The sequence below is a fragment of the Salvelinus namaycush genome, chromosome 25 (genome assembly GCF_016432855.1).
Source record: "Salvelinus namaycush isolate Seneca chromosome 25, SaNama_1.0, whole genome shotgun sequence".
Taxonomy (NCBI): domain Eukaryota; kingdom Metazoa; phylum Chordata; class Actinopteri; order Salmoniformes; family Salmonidae; genus Salvelinus; species Salvelinus namaycush.
In genome coordinates this window covers 30,454,709-30,462,290 of record NC_052331.1, presented here as the reverse complement: position 1 = coordinate 30,462,290, position 7,582 = coordinate 30,454,709, and positions in this window count along the sequence as shown.

Genomic DNA, 7,582 nt, shown 5'->3' with positions numbered 1-7,582 from the left:
CGGTTACTGGCCCAAAGCTCTAACCGCTAGGCTACCTGCCGGCCCCAGTATCAGAACTTAAAATACAGCCAGACTGGGCTGCTACTGTTCCTTTCTCTACTTTATAAACTGTTGAGAGTAGACCACAACTGATCAAAATGGAATGAAATATAGAAAATCACAGGGCTTTTGTGCCATTATTCAAATGACAATTTCACTGCAGTATACATGCCTAGAGTCGAATTTTGTACTCACCTGTAAACAATAGCCAAATTCAATAATTCATTGCAATGTAGTGTTGTAGGCTAGTCTAGGTAGGATAATTGTATTGTCCCTAAACATGTATGTCTCTCTCCTATTTCAAGGTGTTTTGGTACTTCCCTTATGCACTATGCTTTCCTGCCCGCTAACTATACCACACAGGTCAATGTAGTCTACCGGTTTGTGTCCATTCTGCCCTCTATCCATCATTCTTAATGACAATAGTGGTAGGTGGATAGTTGTCCAGATCTGATAACTAGTAATCATACCACACATGAAATCATTCAAAACTTCTCCAATATAAGCGGAGGCCATGGTGCATGAAAGAACAGTGAAGACGTGAGACATGCAGCTCAAAAAAGCTCCCTTATTGATCTTGTTTAGGGACAATGAGACAGGCTTTATTGTTGTTTTTTTACAAAGATGTTTGGTGATAGACTAGGAATGGCTTGGAGATCTACTGGTTGGTGACTGTAGTAATATATGAAAAGATAAAGTAAATGTTAAATATACATTCATAATGTTGTGGTTCACAAGAATTGGATGGCTAAAAGAGCATATATTATATTTAAATTGTGTTCCTGTGGGAGTGTAGTACAGAGGGTAGTGCGTACGGCCCAATACATCACTGGGGCCAAGCTTCCTGCCATCCAGGACCTCTACACCAGGTGGTGTCAGAGGAAGGCCCTAAAAATTGTCAAAGACTCCAGCCACCCTAGTCCGCAAACACCAGTCTCAACGTCAACAGTGAAGAGGCGACTCCGGGATGCTGGGCTTCTAGGCAGAGTTGCAAAGAAAAAGCCATATCTCAGACTGGCCAATAAAAATAAAAGATTAAGATGGGCAAAAGAACACAGACACTGGACAGAGTAAGATTAGGGAAAAAAGTGTTATGGACAGACGAATATAAGTTTGAGGTGTTCGAATCACAAAGAACATTCGCGAGATGCAGAAAAAATTAAAAGATGCTGGGAGTGCTTGACGCCATCTGTCAAGCATGGTGGAGGCAATGTGATGGTCTGGGGGTGCTTTGGTGGTGGTAAAGAAGGAGATTTGTACAGGGTAAAAGGGATCTTGAAGAAGGAAGGCTATCACTTGTTTTTTGCAACGCCATGCCATAATTGGCTCCAATTAAGACTGTGCTTAATTGGAGCCAATTTCATCCTACAACAGGACAATGACCCAAAGCACAGCTCCAAACTATGCAAGAACTATTTAGGGAAGAAGCAGTCAGCTGGTATTCTGTCTATAATGGAGTGGCCAGCACAGTCACCAGATCTCAACCATATTGAGCTGTTGTGGGAGCAGCTTGACCGTATGGTATGTAAGAAGTGCCCATCAAGCCAACTTGTGGGAGGTGCTTCAGGAAGCATGGGGTGAAATCTCTTCAGATTACCTCAACAAATTGACAACTAAAATGCTAAAGGTCTGCAAGGTTGTAATTGCTGCAAATGGAGGATTCTTTGAAGGACACAATTATTATTTATAACCATGTCAACGTCTTGACAATATTTCCTATTCATTTTGTTACTCTTTTCATGGAAAACAAGGACATTTCTAAGTGACCCCAAACTTTTGAACAGTAGTGTATGTTCATACAGTTTGACTATGTCACCAAAATGAAAGCTAGAAAGTCAGGGAGCATCAAAAGTTCCCCAAATGATGGATAGAGGACAACAAAAATATTGTGCTGCCCTTGAAGACAAATGCGACCCCAGGGGCAAAATGAGTTTGACACCCCTGGTTTAGGCCCTTGGTCTGGTTTATCCTCAGCCCTCCACCTCCTCTCTGACCCCCCCACTGATAAGAGGTGTGGCTGCATGAACGTTTTTGGTTACTGTCCGATGCAAGATTATTTGTAGATCAGTCAGTCTCAACTCAGCTGTAATTTCAATAAGTGTGTTTATTATACCGGTAGCAGCGCGCCATAGATTCCTAGAGCACAACCAGAAATCCAGGACAATTAGGTTGTTTTTTGCTGTCGAGCTGCACATCACAGAAGATTGTTATATCTATGGTTATATGCTATGGGTGACGTTAAACACCTCTGCAGGCATTTTGACATCTGCTCATCACGACTGCTAAAAAGACAAACTGGCAGTTGCGCATTTGCATTCTGCACATCTAGAAAACGAATGGAATGATAAGACTTACACAGAATAATGATATTTTAAGACATTTTATGTACTACTTCACATGGAACCAGTGCCATCAATATCCATTCATAACATAAGAGCTCAAGGAAGTGCTTGGCTCTGTTCACCTTGATGAGTATATTTATTTTCTAACCTTAGAAGAAGTCTATGGACAAGGATGCAAACCCAGCCAATACCACAAATTACACCAAATTAGCTCAAAATGTCCCAAATCATTCCCAAAGGCTTTCTCAGTAACTAGACAATCCAGACAAAAAAATACTGAAAACGCAAAAAGACATGTAAATTAGTTATATTGTAAATAATGACAGAACAATTCAAAATCAACATTTTTATTAGCGACACATGAGCAATAACACATCCTTATCCCACCAATCTTCTGTCCCAACCCTCACAACCGATTCTCTTATCCCCCATTTACTTCGTTTTTTACATGCACATATTCTGTTAAAAAAAAGACTTGCATTAAACAAGTGAGAATCAAAAAAAAAAAAACTATCAGTAAAGAAATTGAGATTTTGTAAGAGGAATTGTGAAAAAAGCCAATTAAGCCTCTGATTGCTAAATGAATCTCTCCAGCCAAGCATTACATCCCTTAGCAGCAGGATAAAGTCATGGTGATTTCCAATGTCAAATAATCATATGGTGTACTTCTAATGAGTTAAAGGCTAAGCTGAATACATTAAAGGTAGACTTTGGGCACAAAAAACAGCCCAACTTCACCTCTTTCTCCATATTCAAACAGCAATGGGGTGTGCCTTTGGTGGTTCATCTGTGTCATTCTGGTCATGTGTGCCGCAAACGAATTAGCTAGTTAGTTAGCTAAGCTAGCCACCGTTGCTAGCCAGTAACTCCAGTACGTGTTGACGTCATTTCACAGGATTTGTTTTTGGAAGGAAGCTGTAAAGATCAGTAAGAAATGGCACTTCTGTAGCCAAGTATCTTATTCACCAATATTTCCCCCCCAAGTTTTTTAGCATTAAATGACCTGGTACGATGGTGCATTGATCAATTATACAATTTAACACCGTTATTTTAGCCCAAAGTTGACCTTTAATATTGTAATATGATATCTAATGAGTTCAAGGCAATATTTAAATGCAACAACTCGGACCAAGACAAAGCACTATGGTCTTAGGGGATCTCAATCTATGGAAATGACCTCTTCATTCACTAAAAGACCCATTTATTAAGGTATTGTGTAGGACTTACTGATGCCCTGTCCATGTATTTAGGTTGATTTACATATTTTAACGGTTTTTAAAAGTATGGTATGACATCACGTTATGTATCCTTTTGCATATGTACAAAGATGTTCAAATTAACTGCAACTTAAACGGAAGTAAATCTTCTTAGAACACATTACGTCTTTTTCCTTTGCTTCCATTAAGCTACCACCGGGTCAGAGAGTAGTGGTGACTATGAACAGAGCTACCACCGGGTCAGAGCTACCACCGGGTCAGAGAGTAGCGGTGACTATGAACAGAGCTACCACCGGGTCAGAGCTACCACCGGGTCAGAGAGTAGCGGTGACTATGAACAGAGCTACCACCGGGTCAGAGCTACCACCGGGTCAGAGAGTAGCGGTGACTATGAACAGAGCTACCACTGGGTCAGAGCTACCACCGGGTCAGAGAGTAGCGGTGACTATGAACAGAGCTACCACCGGGTCAGAGAGTAGCGGTGACTATGAACAGAGCTACCACCGGGTCAGAGCTACCACCAGGTCAGAGCTACCACCGGGTCAGAGAGTAGCGGTGACTATGAACAGAGCTACCACCGGGTCAGAGTAGCGGTGACTATGAACAGAGCTACCACCGGGTCAGAGAGTAGCGGTGACTATGAACAGAGCTACCACCGGGTCAGAGAGTAGCGGTGACTATGAACAGAGCTACCACCGGGTCAGAGTAGCGGTGACTATGAACAGAGCTACCACCGGGTCAGAGAGTAGCGGTGACTATGAACAGAGCTCGTTACTTTGACAATGTGGTCTGCAGTTCGTTCAAGTGCCACTCTTTGAAGCAGTTCCTGTCTGGTAGTGTACAGAGTGGCAACATGCAATACTCACACATCCAGTTGGTCTTCAAAAAGCGCAGACGACAGTTTCTCCTTCCATAAATTGATCTTTTTCCAATACCAATGGTGGTCTGATCATCTATGGACACAGGGCAACAGAATGTTGGTTCGTTCGCTTCTGTAATCTTGCGCTTGAGGTTCCTTTTGTGTGCCACAACCTGTCCCTCGGGTCCGAGGACATAATCTTCATCCTTATGATCGTCCTCCTTGTCATGGTCAGCAAGCTGCAGACACAACCGCTCCCTGAACTCCTTGTGGGTCATGGGCTTCTTTTCCTTTATCACAGCCATGTCCTTGTGAATGAGGAAGCTGTTCACAATAGCGACATCCACAAAGTGGTAAAAGAAGGTCTTGTACCATTTCATGGTTTTCTGGGCCACACTGTAGTATTTGACAAGGGAATCAGACAGGTCCACACCCTCCATATACTTGTTGTAGGACTTGATGACTTCTGGAATGGGTATGGACTGTGTTGACCAGGAGCCATCCGCACACCGCTTCCGTCGCTGAACCTCCTCCTCTGCGAAGGCTTTATGGATGGTGGTACACATGGGGTCGTGCGTCCATCCACTTGGTAATGAGCAGTTCCTCGTCACGAAACCAGCGGATAGTCCCCCTCTCTGCTCGAGGAGCCAGGCTGTTCTCTTGGATGATGGAGAGGCCGATCCGATTTTCACGAAGAGTTCCACATGCTCCAAAGATCTTCTTGTACAGGTCACGGAAGAAAGTTGTGCTGGTGAAATAGTTATCAACGTAAATATTGTATCCCGAGCCCAAGTGAGGCTTCAACAGGTTCATCACAGCGTCATAGCTCTCCCCTTTGCCCGAAGCAGATGGGATCTGCACATAAAGACATTGAAGTCGCACGTGTAGCCATTTCGTGAATCAGCTAAAACATACAGCTTGAAACCATACTGGTAGGGCTTGGATTTAATGTATTGTTTGAGGCCGTGGCAGGCCTTGGAGCGCACCATACGCTCATCAATGGAAAGGTTCTGGAATGGGTGGTAGAAGGCTCTGCATGCTGCCAATATCTGGTCTTTGAGAGGTTGGATTCTCATGAGCCGATCATAGTCCGCAGTCCCTCTTTTCTTGTAATTTTCCTCATCCTCTGCTGGGTCGCTCATGTGCAGGGACCTTGAGATGGCCAAAAATGTGTTCTCTTTCATGACAGAGGGGGCGAAAGGAAGTCTATGGCTTTTTTTAGACTCCAATTGCATGCCCACCCATAAGACCCATGTAGATGACGATGCTAAGGTATTTGTACATTTCCACCACAGATATGTCGCTACGCAGGTTTGCCATTCCTCGTTCTTGTCTTCTCTTGTCATTCTTGTTGGCGTTTGAGCAGAGCGTATCAACAACATCCTGCTGGAAGAGCTCTAGAGGGGTGTAGTTCTGGTAAAGGTCAAGCTGTGCTCCTGGAGTTCTGGCTGGGCGGAAGCTGAAAAATTTAGGCTGTTTGTCTGGTTCATCCTCAGTCTTCCACCTCCTCTCTGACGCACTGATAAGAGGTGTGGCTGCATGACGGGGAGAAGGTTGAGGCCTGGCCTTCTTTCTCCCCTTATGCTCTGCTGCTTTAGCTCTGGATATAGTTTGTCTCTTATTTGAAGCCCTGCTTTCTGTTGCTTCCATCTCTTCAGACAGGTATTTTTCCTCATTTGAGTCTGAAGATTCTGTCATGAGAGGAGAAAAGTCATTGCCTTGACTAAGAGGTGTGGCAGCACAAGCTTTCCTTTTGGATTTGGCAGAGCTGGGTGTCCACGGGGGAGAGGGTTGAGGCCTGGCCTTCTTTCTCTGTGCTGCTTCAGGTTTGGAGATCTATTTTTTCCTCTTCTGAGGCATTTTTTCTAGGACTTCTGTGTCGCTAGAAAGGTCTTAATTTTCCTCATTTGAGTCTGAAGATTCCGTCATGAGAGGAGGAAAGTCACCACCTGTATTATTCTCAGGCGGATTACTCTCACCACTTAGATTAGTCTCTGGTGGTTCTGTCATAGCCAACTGTGGGTCCTCATTCTTCTCTGGAAAAAAGGGGGGGAAATGAATAGGCTATGTCCAGACAACAATGGACTCAGCAAATAAAATGACTGTTAACCTTTCACGAGCCTCAACCCCGGATCCGGGATCACCCCCCACCCCCCCCCCCACACTGATTAGCATCGCTAGCATAGCGTCACAATTAAATAGTAGCATCTAAATATCATTAAATCACAAGTCCAAGACACCAGATGAAAGATACAGATCTTGTGAATAAACCCATCATTTCTGTTTTTTAAAATGTTTTACAGGGAAGACACAATATGTAAATCTATTAGCTAACCACGTTAGCAAAATACACCATTTTTCTTTGTCCACCATTTTTTCTCTCCACCACTAGCTATCACCAATTCGGCCAAATAAAGATATTGATAGCCACTAACCAAGAAAAAACCTCATCAGATGACAGTCTGATAACAAATTTATTGTATAGGATAGGTTTTGTTAGAAAAATGTGCATATTTCAGGTAGAAATCATAGTTTACAATTGCACCCACCATCACAACTCGACTAGAATAAATACACAGAGCAACGTGTATTACCTAATTACTAATCATAAAACATTTCTTAAAAATACACAACTCACAGCAATGGAAAGACACAGATCTTGTGAATTCAGACAATATTTCAGATGTTCTAAGTGTTTTACAGCGAAAACACAATAAATCGTTATATTAGCATACCACATATGCAAACGTTACCCGACCATTGATTCAAGCCAAAGAGAGCGATATCGTTATCATCGCCAAAATATATTAATTTTTTCACTAACCTTCTCAGAATTCTTCCGATGACACTCCTGTAACATCATATTACAACATACATATAGAGTTTGTTCGAAAATGTGCATATTTAGCCACCAAAATCATGGTTAGACAATGAGAAAAGTAGCCCAGCTGGTCAGAAAATGTCATGCGCCATATTAGACAGTGATCTAGTCTTATACATAAATACTCATAAACTTGACTAAAAAATACAGGGTGGACAGCGATTGATAGACAATTTCATTCTTAATACAATCGCTGAATTACATTTTTTAAATTATCCTTACTTTTCAATACAGGTTGCGCCAA